At 46.4% G+C, this 16,029-nt stretch overlaps 1 pseudogene; it reads right to left on the bottom strand.

Annotated features, from left to right (window-relative positions):
- Positions 1-8,894: 8,894 nt before the first annotated feature.
- LOC120706539 lies at positions 8,895-11,431 on the bottom strand (annotated as a pseudogene).
- Between the last annotated feature and the right edge of the window lie 4,598 nt (positions 11,432-16,029).

Genomic DNA, 16,029 nt, shown 5'->3' with positions numbered 1-16,029 from the left:
GTGGTTAGTCTAGTAGGCTAGCATTTAAGTCTTGGTAATTTTTAACGTTCGCTCTAAATTTATGACCTAGTCTATTATTTTTGTTAGGTCAGTAGTTCAGTATCTCTTATTTTTCTTAGGGTCAGTAATATTGCCAGCATCACTTTTTTATTTTGGTCATTACGGATCATGAATTGAATAGTAGTTAGTCCACTTGCTATGTTTTAAGTCTCAGTAATTTTGTTAGTTCCTGCATAAAGATTTTTCTTACTTAGACTAGGTCATTAGTCCAGTAGTAGCTAGCAGCACATGCATTCAGTATTTTTCATTTTTTTATGATCCATATGTAGTTTGTTGGCTTTTAGTATTTTTTTCATTTACTGAACATTGATAATCTAAATCAAGTAGTTAGTCTAGTAGTTCAGTAATTTGATATTTCCAGCACAATTATTCTTTTTTGTTGTTTATTAGTTTAGGTTCAACACTATGTTAATCAATGTCAGCAGTAGTATAATTTTTGAATCATTACTAAATATTTGATGCTTGATTTAGTAATTCAGAGTTTTCAGTTATCCAGTAATACCTATGCATATGTAGATTTAGTAATACACCAAGTAGTACCTATGTATACATATGTATATTTTGGATTCAGCAATACAGAGATCTGGTATTTCAATATTTTTTGCATGCATCTAGTTGATTTTCACATTTTTCTTATTACCAAGCTTCGATAATCTGAACTGAGTAAATCAGTAAAGCAATAACCCAGTAATTCAGTAGTACATCCAGCAATTTTCTATGTACGTCTTGAATTCAGTATTCTAGAGATCTGATATTCATTACCTATGTATATCTTGATTTCAGTAACTTTTAGGTTTGTATAAATAGACTAGTATTTTTTTTACCAATTTTAGTAACCACATTAGTGATCACACAAATATCTTGAACTCATTTTTTGACCAGGTGTATTAATGGATGACCCACTGGAAGATGCGGAGGGTGCACAATCGTCCACCAGACGTAGGTGCACTCTGCGGAAGGCCCCTTCGAGGAATGCCTCCCAAGAAACAAATAGAAGCACTGATTCTGATTTTGTTGATGCTCGTTCAAAGACTCGAAAGGCAGCTGCTATCAAAAGTACCAAGCCTATTGCTAGGGCTGCTACCAAGCCTGTTGCTAGGACCGCTACCAAGCCTGTACCCACTGCTGCTGCCGAGGTTCGCGCCCCCTCTCCCCCATATTTTCTTCTCATGATATTGATTTTGTCTCAGCATTTTTTTAGTTTTTTCTGTGTGCCCTTTCAGTTACTTAATTTCATGTATTTAGTTCATTGTTTAGGCAAAAACTATTCAGTTTTTTTGTTATTCGGAATCTGTCATAAATTAAATTCAGTACTACCTTTTGGTTACGTGCATTTTCCAGTATTTTTTAGCTAGCATCACATGTATTTTTTGTTGGGAAAATTCGATTCATGCCACCACAACTCCGTGAAATTGGGTTTCACGTTGAAAATCATGCCACTCAATGGCATGGATTTCAACATGAAATCAAATTTCAAGAAGTTGTAGTGGCATGGATCCAACTGACCCTTTTTTGTTCGTGTACTCCAGTAATCCCATTAATCACATGCAGCTACTTGGAGCACAATATAGGGCCCAACTCCTCTACTATATTGTGTTCCACAAGCGCAACGACATAACCCCTCTACCTGATGTGATTGAAGAACTAGCGCCATGGCATTCGCATCATATTGAGATGCCACAGTAGGATTTTTGTTGCCTCATTCACATGACACCCAAGTTCACAAGGGAGACAGTTCCAAGTGAAGAGAATGGATGCTTTGAGTTTTCTGTAGACTTTTTCATTTTTTTAGAATTTGCATGAGATAACCAGACTAACTATGTGTATATGCTCCCCCACAGATAACCAATTATTTTCAGTACTGTCCACCTTGTACATGCGGAGGTTCAGTAATCAGTAGTTTCAGCATGTTTTTCCTTTTTTTTACTAAGTCTGGATTCAGTAATCAGTACTCCAGTAATCTCATGATTTCAGTAACCACGAGATTCAACTTTTTTTTTTCGTGTACATATCTGGATTCAGGAATTAGGAGATTCAGTAACCAGTTATTTTTCCAGTACCGTGCATTTTTGTACATGCGGATGTTCAGTTCAGTATTTTTTTTTTCTTTTTAGATGTGGCAGGATTCAGTAATCAGTAGTTTTTAGTTGTAATGCGGAGCAAATGCATAGCTTTTTTTCGCGTACATATCTGGATTCAGTAATCATGAGATTCAGTATTTTTTCCTTTTTTTTTTGCTTACATGTCTGCATTAAGGAGATCCGAAATTTCAAAACACAATTCAGAAATCCAGTTATAAACATTCACGCAATCCAGTAGAATAGGCTTTAACATCTAAAAACAAAGATATCTACTTTTGCTCTCATCATCTTTACCATCTTCTATTGTGCTATATCCAAAAATAGGTCACCACTAACTACATGTATTGGATTCAGTAATTCGAAGAAGCAGTAATAAATACTTTTAGCAATCTAGTAATACATTTGTCTCATTTCAAAAAATCTACTCGGACTCGTCATCTTCCATTTCAGAAGCAAGGTCATCTTGTGTGTCATCGCTCTCATAGCTACCCTTCCTCTTTCTTGTTCCACTCCCCACGGGCCTGCCCCTAGGCCTTTTGGGAGGTGGGGCTTCTCTCCCACACGTAGTAATATTGTGTCCGCTCTTGTTGCATCTCTTACAGCAACGCTTACGGTTTTTTCCTTGCGGTCTTTTGAAGTGTGGGGCCGGGAGATCAACACCCTCCACCCCCTTTGTACGGCTCCCTTTTGTGCTAGAGATTGGGGGGCCGATGCTGATACAACATGATTCTGCCCAGCCGGCACCCCTGATGCAGCAGCTGGTGGATCCAAATCATGTGCCACCCCTAATGCAGCATTTGGTGGACCCAAATCATGAGGTATCTGGTCAACAACTTGAAGTGCCTGGCGAAACAATTCTTTGCACTTGGCTACCCCCTGCCAGTAATCCAGTAATATATATATATGAGATCATCAGCCCATTAATATAAGAGAGTGTCAACAGCGTACTTAGTAATTCAGTAATACAGCACCAAACATCAAAAAAAATTTCTAACCTCACTGGACATGACAGACTTATGTTGCAGTGCACACCAATCAGGTAATAGCTCCAGCATGTGGCTTGCTTTAGTGTCTCCACTCGGTCCAACATATACTTTATCGTGTCTATCAAAGGGGGTAGCTTCCCTGGCATTCCTTGTATACCTTTTGGGGATATACCGGGATGGGATATGCGCCACTTGCAGGTTTGTAAGCACACACAAAAGATGCGGACAAAACATACCTGCAAGTTCAGTAATTCAGTAAAGCGGATAAAACATTTTTCTGCAACGAACGAGAAAACACAAGGAACATTTTTCTGCAAGGAACATACCCGTGTGCTCAATTCTCATGCACTCGCAATTAAATTTTGATTCCTCAGGAATTTCCTCATTCACTACAGCTTTCACCCAAAATTCATGACATAACCAAGGGAAATCAGTTGGGGGCCTTTGTGCTTCACCAGGTAGTAACCAGCCTTGTCCGGGTCTGGACGCACACGGAAAGTAGTGCTTGATTTGAGTCTACTCGCGAACACCTTGTACACAGCTCTGGTGTACACTCTGCTAAGCTGATTGTCGTAGCCATAAAATGTTGAGGCAATAACCGGGGCCTGCAACAGCAAAAATCATTTTGTTAACACACAAATTACTGGAAGTTCACATTTTTTCTATCCCTTTTTTTCTAAATTTCTTTGGACTTAGGTTTTCACCTGCGAATTGAACTCCTCTTCTGCCTCTTTCTCCTTATTATGCGCCAAAAGTTTCAAGAATGACTTCGCAAACTCATGTATTGCCGTTGAATTGTCACAATAACCATGCTTGACGGTAGAATTGACACTCTCACTTCTTTGTGTCGAAGTCATCGTCCCGCAGAATATCTCTTTGAAATAAGCACCCACCCACATGTTCCTTTCGTCGTACAACTTCATCAGCACTTTGGACTCATGAACTTCATATTTGTCAAGCATTGCAGCCCAGGCTTGCTCAAATTCAATCGGTCTGAGTGGATGATTGATAACAGAAGTTAAGGTTTCAGACAGGCCGGGATGTTGGGTATTAAGCTGATTCAGCTCATTCCGAAACTTGTTCGTGACATGCCAGCGGCAATATCTGTGGTACGCCTTTTCAAATACCAAATTTATTGCCTTCTCAATTGAAGAATCTTGATCTGCGTCAAACAATCAACATTAGCATTTGTATCAGTAATTCGGTAATTCAAATTTCATAGCAGTAATTCTACGAACAAATTCAGTAAACGATACTCATCAGTAATTCGGTAATTTAAATTTCATAGCAGTCATTCTACAAACAAATTCAGTAAATGATACACTTCAGTAATATTTTTCGAGTATCCCAGTAATCTTTTTTTATCCTCTGAAGTAATCAAAGCAAATCCATTTACGCAATATTGGTGGATTTCAAAATAAAGCAACAATCCATTCAGTAATCCTTATTTATTTTTTTAGTAATCAGAGCAAAACTCAAGCAAGCAATAAGCCAACAATCATGTTAAATTCAGTAATGATTACCTACGAGGCACAAGTCATAACATACATAACTGTGAAGATAACAATAGGATCCTTGCCCCCCATACAAGCTCTAAATTGCTTGAACAACCACTCAAAGGTATCTGCTCTTTCGTCCCTCAACAATGCCTGACCAAAAACAACATTTTGCAACTTGTTGAATCCAACAAACATTGCTAAAGGCATGCTATATTGATTGGTGCGGTACGTCGTGTCAAATGTCACCACGCTAGAGTAGTCTGCATACACACGGCAAAAAAACCCCCCAAAGTCAGTAATCCAGTATGTGTGTAGTTTTTTTTTGCCCAGCCCCCAAACTGAGTATCCCAGTAAAACTTGATCAGTAATTCAGTACCTGCATAGTCACTCTGTTGACTGGCGTGGCTCCAAAAGACATTCTTGATGACGTTCTTATCATCAAGTTGGAACTCATAAAAGAATTGTGGATTATTTGCTTTGCATTCTCTAAAGAAGGCCAGGAGCTTCGGTATATCATCCATCCGTTCTTCCCGAACATGCGCAGCTCTCCTGCGAGGATTGGGTTGTGTACAACATCATCATTTATTTAGTGTCAAAATATTTTTCTACAGTATGTAACATGCCAAAGAAAAGGATAGCCACAGGAAAGTCACCTATTTTGAACGTCTCTCTCAGTCAAATGAAGATTCTCAACCCCACCCGCAACACTACGTAGGACACGCATAACGTTGGGGTGAGGGACTTGACTAGCATGCATTGTGTCAACCAGGTTCATCATAGACGGATCTTCAACCTTGTGCGCCCTCATACGCTTCGTCATGCTTGGTGTTGGATTCAGCTTGTGGTTATGTTCGAAAACAATGCGTGTAAAAAAGACACGCCCTCCACCTCGCGCCTCTCGTGCGCACACCATTGCCTTGCAGCCATCACGTTTTGAAGTATTTGACGTCTTACGGTCGCCATCCTGAACCTTTGTGTTATGCTTCCCTTCCAACGAGCAACAGAAATCCTTTCCAGTTGTCCCCCTTTTCCTGTTCTTCTTTATTGGAAAGCCAACACGCCCAACATACTTTTTGTAGAACAAAAATGCATCTTCAAAAGACTCAAAGCTCATCTCAAAATTTGGAACAACTTCAGGATCCAAATCCTCGCCCTGCCATGAGAATATGTCAACAAATTACCAACAGAAACACATCCAGTAATTCAGTAATATGAGCATTCTTTTTCAAAGACACCAAATAAATGCAGCAGGGAATTTACACTTCTTTTTTTCAAAACACTCACATGTGTGTAAGTTTGGTTGACGTCAGGTGTAATCATCTCTGAAGGCGCAGCACCCGGCGGTGGCGTCATAACAGCTGGATACCTCATATCATGTCTTAGCCAGGGAGGGCTACATCTCAATGGTTGGGCATTCATCACCACTGGTGTCCTCAACAAATTGCCATTTGCAGCACCCCCCCCAGGGACTGAATCCGGGGAAGGATGCGGAGCTGTTGAATCCGGGGAAGGATGCGGAGCTGTTCCCGATGGAGGCACAGATACTTGAGATGCCATCACACGCCTACTAGCAAGGCTGATTGCTAGGCTCGAGCGATTCATTGAAATATCATCACTCTCCATATCCGTAGCACTACTACAAAGTAAAAGAAAAAACAATGACACATCACTACATTTCATCACTACATTACTACCGAACACAATACTACTTTGGAACATCCTACAAATGCAAAACACAAGGATGTAATATTAGGCACTGAATACTGAACATCCTACAAATTTGAATATTGAACATCTGGTTTTCAAATACTAGGCACTGAATACTGAAAACACAAGGATGTAATACTAGGCACTGAATACTGAACATGCGTAGTGCTGAGCAGTGAATAATGTGTAAAATAGACCAAAATTACTGAATCCCGAAATGCAACCCAATGGATAAAAATATTAGGCGGATCAAATACTGAAGACACTAAATAAATTCAGTAATAGGCCAAATACTGAACAATGTGCAAGGCACAAATAGAAGATTTCACGGTCTTCAGTAATTTTCCAGATCCCAATGTAAGGTTTTCAGAAACTTGCAATCCACCAAAAATCCTCCACGAATCGACCAAAATGTCAACAAATTACTAGCGCAGAGAGATTATGGTTGAGAAGAGAGCTCAATTACCGATCTCACTCCACCAATCCCAGCAGACCTGGCCTCCCTCGCGCCGCCTGCTGCTCGCCGCGCCGCCGCCGCCGCCTGTGCTTTCCGCGCGGCAGGCACCGCGCCTGCTCTCTGGACCACCGGGCCGCCGCCGCTCGCTCCGCGCACAGAAGCTACGCGGGTACCCCTCACGATCCCCCGCTCGCCGCGCTGCTTGCTGCTCGCCGCGTCACGTCTCGCGCTCGCCGCTCGCCGCGCTCCGCGCGTCTCGCGGCTCGCGCTCGCTCCGCCGTAGAAGCTAACGCGCCACGAGGCCGCGACTCGCGCTCGCGAGGTCTAATTGAGTTGACGGGTGGGTCGGGCCGGAACAGATGGAAGCTGTTGTAGTTGGGCTGGGCTTACGAGGGGTTGTCTATTGGGTCGTTGGGTGTAGAATATTGCTGCCGTGTGTATATATATATGTGCTACTAATGAAGAATCTAAGCTGCACAAGCATATAAAAAACATATAAAATAGTACATCTAGATGATACTACACGTACTCAGTTTATTATCTAACAAAAACCATATCAATCCTCTATTAATAACATTCTTATCCCAATTAAATCTGCTAGCAATGGGGCTACGACCCCTCTCAAACCGGGACACGATCCAACCTTGAATGGGACACTGACCCTTTTTTACCCCGATCCTCGAATCGGAACGGCGTTCCCGGGTCATGGGATGAGGCATCCACCCGAATTGTGTGACTATGAGACAGACACACCAACACAAACTCTGTCGGCCAAACCTCGCTGCATCGAGGTACGGAAGCAAAACCTGGCATCTCTCAGTTCTCTCTTTTTGAATTTGTTTCTAATTTTGTTTTTTTAAATAGAGCACTGCAACGACTGTGTCCTGTACGGTGGTGGTACCTCAAGTCTCCTTCCTGGAATTTGCTCAGGGCGAGCCCTTTTGTCTTCTAATCTGAAAGACTAATTAAAACAATTCTGCAGTCGTCTCACCATCAGACACCCGTATATGCACCTCAACCACCTTATATACCCTTGTCTCCGCACTACACAAAACCCATTCAAAAACCCCAAGCTATCAAGCTCCATCGCCACTGCTAAGCTGGCTCTCTTACTCTTCTAAGTCTTCTTCGACATCTTGCTCACACTGCTCTCTGTTTCATCGTGACCTCGGCACCTCGTCCTCTTGCCTTTCTGAGCTCTCGCCGGTGCAGTTCGTTGTAGCGCCAGGTGGTACTAGCCAGCAGATTCGCTAGATCTCCATGGGCAACTGCAACTGCTGCCTGGAGCGGGCGAGGGTGACGGCGTGGGACGACGACGAAGACTGGGGCCTTCCGGCCGAGCGTTCCGGCGGGGCGCGAGGGGTGGTGTCGGCAGGGAACGCGGCGGCGGCATGCGGGTGAAGATCAGGATGAAGGGCGGAGTGAGAGGGAGATTTGCAAAAGTGTAATTAAAACGGGCAGTTAAGTGTAAAATTACCCAACCCCAATACCCCTTGAATGTGGATCCGGTGGCCTAGATTGAAATTTACACGGTTTGCACGAAGAGATTGATTTGCGCCTAATATGTTCCCAAATAGCTCTAGCTCAAATAGCCAATGGCTAGTTTTCCAAACACACCTAAGATCTAGGTATTACATCCGTTATAAAACATGCGTAACTACTATTGATACCTGCAGAGTTCTTTACCGTGCAAGAGCTGTTAATACCGTGCACAAAACAAAAGCAATTTCAGAAAAGAAAAACAAGTAAGCATCACTTCAAGCCATACATCTGCTAAAATGGTAATAGGTTTCTTCTCTGAGAAATTAAATAAATAGGTAATTCGTTCTTTTAAAGGAGGAAGCTTTTCTTGGTACAAAAAATAAACATGAAGTTTTGCTTCGTATCTTTGTTTTTCAAAGGAAGGAGTCCAATTTAAGAAAAAATCATGTGATTAGCCCCTAGAATAAATTTTGGCTTGATTCTACTCGACTTAACTGTTTTCAACTTAAATCTTGAAACTCAACTTGTATGTGGATAAATACGAAGGATAAAGTGGTTCGATTCAAATGGCTTGGTGGAGTAAATTCAACCAAGAATTTGTTCTCGAATGGACAGAAGTGGATTGTCCGAGATAGTAAAATAGACATTATTCTTTTTGCAAAACACTACACAAATGCAAACATCTCATAAACACGTGTGCACGTACACTCACCTCTGTAATCACAAGCAACACACAGCATGCCTCAACAAATACCTCTAGATCCTACACCGCGGAACACAACTATTCACCTAATCAATCAAGCCTTTCTACCTTTGTGTTTGACTCAACTTCATGATTATTTACAACTCAGTAGTCCGGCAAAGCGATGTTCAGTGCGATGCAGACAACAAATGTGACCGAGATGAGCACGGCGAACAACGACCGCACGAGGTTTTTGAACATGAAGCTTGTGATGAAAAGCCATAAGAACTCGTGCAAACTCTCCGGACGCCGGTGTACGTTGACGAGCCCTCTCCACCCGGCTCGCTGCCAGATTGCTGTCCCAAGGTAGAAGCGAGCCCAGATGCCCGGGAAGCAGAGCAGCACCGCGGGCAGAGCGAGCACGTAGACCAGGGTCACCAGCCACCGGTTGGCCTCGCCGAGGACGACGTGGATCCCGAACGCGAACGCATCGACCATGAGCTGCGCGCCGGGCGGCAGGAGCGCCGACGCCGACGACTGGTACAAGCGGCGCTGGCGCCGAGGGACCTGTCCCGCGCCGCCGTAGACGAGGAAGCAGGTGGCCGCGATGGAGCAGAGGAACGCCATGGCGTCCGACGCCACGAACGCCCGGAACGCGAACCGCCTGGCCAGCACCGCCGTGCCAGCGCGCGGGTGGTCGTCCGCGACATAGCCCCCCGGCACGGTGAAGGCGGCCGCGAAGGTGACGGTGGCGATGACCACGGACGCGATTGTCGTGGTCACCGTGATGCCATTGATGTCCTTTGGGTCCTCGTCCGTAGCCGCAGTGGTGTTACTCATTCCGCTGTACAGGTGAACATGATCCCCTCCAGCTGCGAGGGTGACAGGTGCTCTAATCCAGTATAAACAGTTCTTCACTACCACTCGAGGATTCTGCACACCAAACAAGACGGCCAAATCATCAGTGGAGATTAACATTCTGCCACTCTTGCAGTCTGGCTAACAAATGAACCAGATGAGTGAAATGAATTTATTATTACCAAAAAGTACTGCAAACCAGGCTCCAGGTGACTGTAAGCAAGATCTGCAGCAGTTAGACCATCCCTGTTGGTAATGCCTACCTCGACAGCGATGCTCTGCAGCAGAAAACTGACCATCCTCGGATGGCCATACTTGACGGCTAAATGGAGCGGGGTGTTTCCTTGATAATCCATGGAGTTCAGCAGGATAGCGAACTTGCCATTTCGGCAAATGAATCGAACCACACTTTTTTCCGACCATGTTCAATAGCACAATGCAGAAAATTTCTTCCTCGGCGATCTACTAATTCCGCAAACTCGGGACATTTGTCTACAAGCTCAACCATGTCCCTAATGTTACCCATCATGGCGGCGACATGTAGCGGGAACAACCCTTCGTTGTCGGATACACGCGCTAGCGAAGCTTCGGCATGTAGGAGTAGCGAGATGACGCCGTGTTGCCGGTGTGCTGCCGCGTAGTGGAGAGGAGTTTCCCCGAGCGAATCAACTTTGGTTAGCAATGCCGGACCCTGCTCCCATTCCAGGATTGCTCGAACGATTTCTAGTTCAAAGTTGCGAGTTGGCCGTCACTGAATAAGGCAGGCGATGCAGATTTCGAATCTGTTTTAGGATTATGCGCAGCGAAGTTCGGCCGCCATACCTTCGCTTTTGACCGCCGCGGCATGCAGAGCAGTCCGTCCCTCCGGCCCGGCGGACGATGCCCGCGAGCCGCGACGGCGTCCCGTCAGGCGACTGACGCAGCAGCGCACGGACCATTTCAACGGACTCGGCCATGGCCGCCAGATACAGTGGCGAGACGCCGTCGCCCGACGTCACCGCGGCCAGCTCGGGCGCCTCCGTCGCCAACAGCTCCACTGTCTTGGCGTGGCCGCTCCGGACGGCCTCGAACAGCGCGGTGGCGCCCAGCCGATTCCTCGCCCGCAATGCCGCGTCCGCATCCGCTCCGCCGGCGCGCAGCGCCGACAGGAGGCGGGCCGCCACCGCCCGGTGCCCGGCCTTCGCCGCGCGGTGCAGCGGCGTGTCGAGGCACCCGTCGCGCGTGGCAACGAGCGAGGGCGCCAGCTCGCAGAACCAATTTCCATTTTTCAGCACCATCTGCACTGAGTTTATTGCATCCCACCCTCACTGCTGTCTTCTTTCAAAACCTGCTGCTGTCCGTCATCTTTTTTATTAAGGTCAACCGGCAAGAATTTACCAGGTATTATTTTTTGGTTTCAAAAAGAAGAAAAATTTACCGGGTATGTATTGGTAGAGAAGGAACTGTCCGTCTTCTTTCCAACTGCACTGGATCCTAGTAAAAAAAGGTGCATTGAGAGAGAGAGAGAGAGAGAGAGAGAGAGAGAGAGAGAGAGAGAGAGAGAGAGAGAGAGAGATTTGAAGTGATTTTGCTTGGTGTGGAGCTGCAGAGGACATATAGAGCAGGCTAGATAAGAAAGTTATCCCTACACGGTTCTATGGATAACAATGGAGACGAGCTGAATATGTATGTGGATAGAGAGCGTTCGAAATTCTCTCTTCTCTCGAATCCGACGGCCGAGTCCAAGCATAGTGCCCTCGGAGCAGAGCATGCCTCCGTTGTGTGCTAGCAGACGTGGGCTCGTGGGAGTGTGGGAATAGGCCCGCCAGTTTCTATTTGGGATGTTGGGCTGCTAGATTAACTAGAGTTGGGCCGGGCTTAATTAGGTCAAATCGTTGCATCTTTGCAGACCTCTAAGTCCCAGCCGAATAACTCAATGATTCCTCTCTAAAAAAAAGCGTGACTGACAGTCAAATCATCACACAAGGTCTAATAACTATGTTTTGTTCCGAAATAATTTTTTTATTCCAGATCAATTTGTTTGTATCGCTGGAACAATTATTTTTCTTTTTTATCTACTGCTCGTTAGTGGAGTAGTGGGTGTCGCTGTTGATACGCTCATGCACCTCCGCAGCTGACTGACCGAGCCATGGACGGCCGGACGACAAGACAGCCGGCAGCAGCTCGCATGATCAGCAAATTAAAGTCATGTTTAGTGGGTGAAAAATTGTTAATTTTGTTACTGCAGTACATTTCATTATTACTTGACAAATAATGTCTAATTATGAACTAATTAGACTTAAAAATTCATCTCATAATAATCAGTTAGACTGTATAATTAGTTATTTTGTTAATTGCATTTAGTGCTCCATACATATACATGTGTCTGAACATTTGATGTGACGGATACTGTAGAACATTTTTTTAGAACTAAACAGAGTCTAAGTTAAAGAAAACATCGAAAGGTCTAATCCAGTGGCCCCCAGCGCCCTCTGCAGCTCCACACCATCATCATCATCATTCCGGCGGGCAGTTGATCAGTCCAGCGCCGGCCGCGATCACAGATTTGGAGGCCCCCTTTTGCCCATGACGAAGAAACAATCGAAGACAAGGACGTGCCTGCTACTCGGCCGATCGGTTAGTGTATGTGTGTGTGGCGCCGCCCGACGCACGTACGAGATCGAAAAAGCGCATGGACTATCGGGTAGGCCTGCCACTGCAATACGTGCTTCAGATTCTCTGAATGAACCTTGCTTTAATTTTCTGGCCGGTCGCCGGCCGGGGTGCGGTGCCGGTGTGTCCATTTATCAAGATAATTCCCGTTGTGGAGCGTGCACTTTGCTTGGCCTGTTGGAACATACCGGCCGCATTCCTATCCTACTCGGACACCACCACCATCACCACACGTTCGTAGTACACGGTTCCGTGTGTTCATCAGCGTTCGCAAAGCGCCGCCATATGTGCCATAGAGCTGTGTCACTGTCAGTGCAGGGTCCCCCACTGTGTGGTAGTGACCCAATAGACGATTTTTTGGCTTGCAATGGACACATGCATGTCTGGGTACAGTAGTCTACAAGTGTGTGTGCAGAGAATGTGTCCACATGTGCGTCTACCGCCTGCGGTCCAGCAGCCTGCAGCCTGCAGGCCCTGGGGGATTCGTAGCTGATGCAGCAAGCAGTATGACTGGGCCACTGGGGATTCATTCGATTGAGGTGCAAATGTGTAATTATTGTTGATGATGCGATCCAAGTTCCCAACATTGAGAGCTATAGTTACAACTTGCAAAGCTGCTAATGGTTTGGATCCTAACTGGGTCGAGTGGTTTGGTTTTACCTCTGGGTTATCATTGGATGGGAGCAAGCGGGTTCTATGCATATATGGTTTGGTCTAGATTGGTTTCAGGGTGCAAACGGTTTAGATCAGTATGGATTGTTATGGTTCACTCCCTTATATGGTCCTCACACAAAGAGCCAGACCCTAGAAATAAAACCTCGTGTTCACACTATAAAATTTTATCGAAATTGACTGAAACTTGTTAGAGATGACTCGGTATAGCTGACAGCTAATCTGTGTAAAGCAGTGTGGCTAGAACTACACGTGGGCCACACGTCAAGAGCCGGACCCTAGAAATAAATCCTTGCGTTCACACTATAAAATTTTATCGAAATTGACCGAAATTTGTTGGAGATGACTCAGTATGACTAGTAGCTACTCTGTGTAAAGCAGTGTGGCTAGAACTACACGTGGGCCCCATGTCAAGAGCCGGACTCTAGAAATAAAATCTCGCGTTGACACTATAAAATTTTATCGAAATTGACTGAATTTTTTTAGAGATGACTCGATATGACTGGCAGCTACTTTGTGCAAAGCAGTGTAGCTTGAACTATATGTGGACCCCACGTCAAAGAGTGGAGCCACTAAACTAGTTGGAGAGAATTTGACGTAGTAGTTTGAAAGCGGTTTGTTTGGGTTGAAACTATTAGTTTGGTTTGCTTTGGAGGAAGAGAGCAAGTAGTTTGGATTGGTTTGGGTGGAATAGCAAGTGGATGGAGTTGGTTTGGTTTCTAAAGTATATTAATAATGAAATAGTTTGGTGTGGGGTTGAGATCGAACTAGCCTAGAGGGGAAATCAGCAGCAGTTAATACTAGCTACAGCGCGTGTGCATGGGGAACAAAGCAAATGGTCCACGTATGTGTGTACACACACGCAATTTGAGGAATGTGGAGTACTCTCTCCTGGTTGTGATGAGTGAATTGTCAACCGTGCGGTGTGATCGTGTGCTTGGTCTTTGGTTGCAGGTACATGGGCGTCGAGTGTCGATGGAGAGCTGCCGTGGAGGTGCTGTGGCCGATGGACCGTGCGGTGGACGGCGGTGAAGGGCAGCCGGGACCGGAGCTCGGACCGGGCGGCAGCTATGGCGTCCACTTCTGGATCGAGGGCGCAAGCACCAGTGGATGGCGGGTTTCATGGTTTGTGCCACAAAACCAAGCTGGCAGACGGCGGTTGAAGACGCCAAGTCGTGGAGGCAGGGGCGTCGGTCTCGGGACTGACGGGGCAACGGGCATCGACGGCGTCTAGGGCCTCGCTGCGGGCGAGGAGGTGACGGACGTTGGGCGGCGTCTAGGGCCGTCAGAAGGCCGAGGCGGGAACGGCGTCCAGGGCCACGGCGTGGAGGCGGGAATCTTCCCGCGCGTGGAGTTTTGGTGGTTTTCTCAAAACCGGCCACCTACCTGGGTTTCGCGGACCCTCCAAAACCGCGGAACGGATCTTCATCTACGTGGCGGCATCGCGGAGAAGACTTTGATTCGAAGAAAGAACATCGGCCGTCGAATGAGATCATGTATATATTTCCGGTTTAGCCCCTACGAGCATGAGTCAGTGCAAACAGATCTGCTGATGCCCTTGACTACACAGAGCATGAGAAGGCTCTCAAGTTGCACTACACACTTGACCGCTCTGTGTAGGATCTCAAGGTGAACACCATCATTGAGTCTGCAGGCTATGAGACTCTGACCGTGAATGAGCTCTTCAGCAAGCTCAAGGCCACTGAGGTGGATAACCAGACACAAGCCAAGCTCAATGGTGCCCCTTCTTCCAAGAGCATCGCTCTTGTGACTGGCTCAGGTGGATCGAGCTCTAATGCTAACTCTGCTCTTGCTTTACTCTTGCCTCTTTGCCTTCTGTTACAGATGAACAGTTGGAGACGCTGGGCGACGACGACTTGTGCCTCCTCATCAACAAGTTCCAGCGTGTCTACCACAACAGGCAAAGGCGGAAGAACCCCGGGTGCTACCACTGCGGCGATCCGAACCACTTCGTCGCCGACTGCCCCAAGAAGTCCGGCGGTGGCCAGAACAACAACTACGACTACTACCGCCATCGCAACCGCGACGAGGGAGGCTCCAACAAGGAGCGTCGGCCCCACAAGCACCGCAGTCGTGACCGGGACAAGGGAGAGTGCTTCGACAAGGAGTCGATCAAGAAGCGCTTCCAGTACAAGGCCAAGAAGCGGGAGAAGGCTTTCTTGGCGCAGCTCAGCGACCTTGACAAAAGCTCTGACACCGAACGCTCTTCATCACCGACCTCCGACGACGATGACAAGAAGAAGAAGAAGCGGGACAAGGATGCCACCGGCTTCATCGGCCTTTGCTTGGCGGCCGGTCGACGCAAGAGTTTCTGCACCATGGCGGGTGAGGTCAATGGTGCTTGTGCGTCTCCAGGTGGACATGCTACACCGACGCACGATGACTCTTCTCCTGGATCCGAGAGTGATTCAGAGGTAAACTCCACTATCGACCTGCTTGATACTGAGGTTAGGGAGTTGTACGCTACTCTCGACAATCAGAAAAAGCTACTTAAGGAAGCAGCTAGAGAGTGTAAGCGGCTTAGGGCTGAGCTGGCTTGTGCTAGAGAGAGATCTGGTGAGGATGAGTGCGCTGGCTGCATATCTCACATGAACGATCTTGTTGCTCTCCGTGCGAAGCATGATGAGAACGTAGCGAACTTAGATGTTGCTAAGACTTCGCTTACTGACGTCTCACGAGCTAGCCAGGGCCAAGCATGAGCTTGAACCGGCCAAGGACGCTCCTATCATTAGTGATGTGCTTGAATGTGATGAGTGCTCCATCTTTAGGTCTGATCTAGCCGCTTTGCAATCAAAATTTGCCACTGTTCTGTGCGAGTTAGAAGAGGTGAAGTCTAGGCCAGTTCTGCTTGGTGCTTGTAAGCTTTGTCCCA

This window comes from Panicum virgatum, chromosome 5K (assembly GCF_016808335.1).
Source record: "Panicum virgatum strain AP13 chromosome 5K, P.virgatum_v5, whole genome shotgun sequence".
In the NCBI taxonomy this organism is placed as follows: domain Eukaryota; kingdom Viridiplantae; phylum Streptophyta; class Magnoliopsida; order Poales; family Poaceae; genus Panicum; species Panicum virgatum.
Note: the sequence above shows the minus strand (reverse complement) of the source record. Positions and strands in the feature narration are given on the sequence as shown.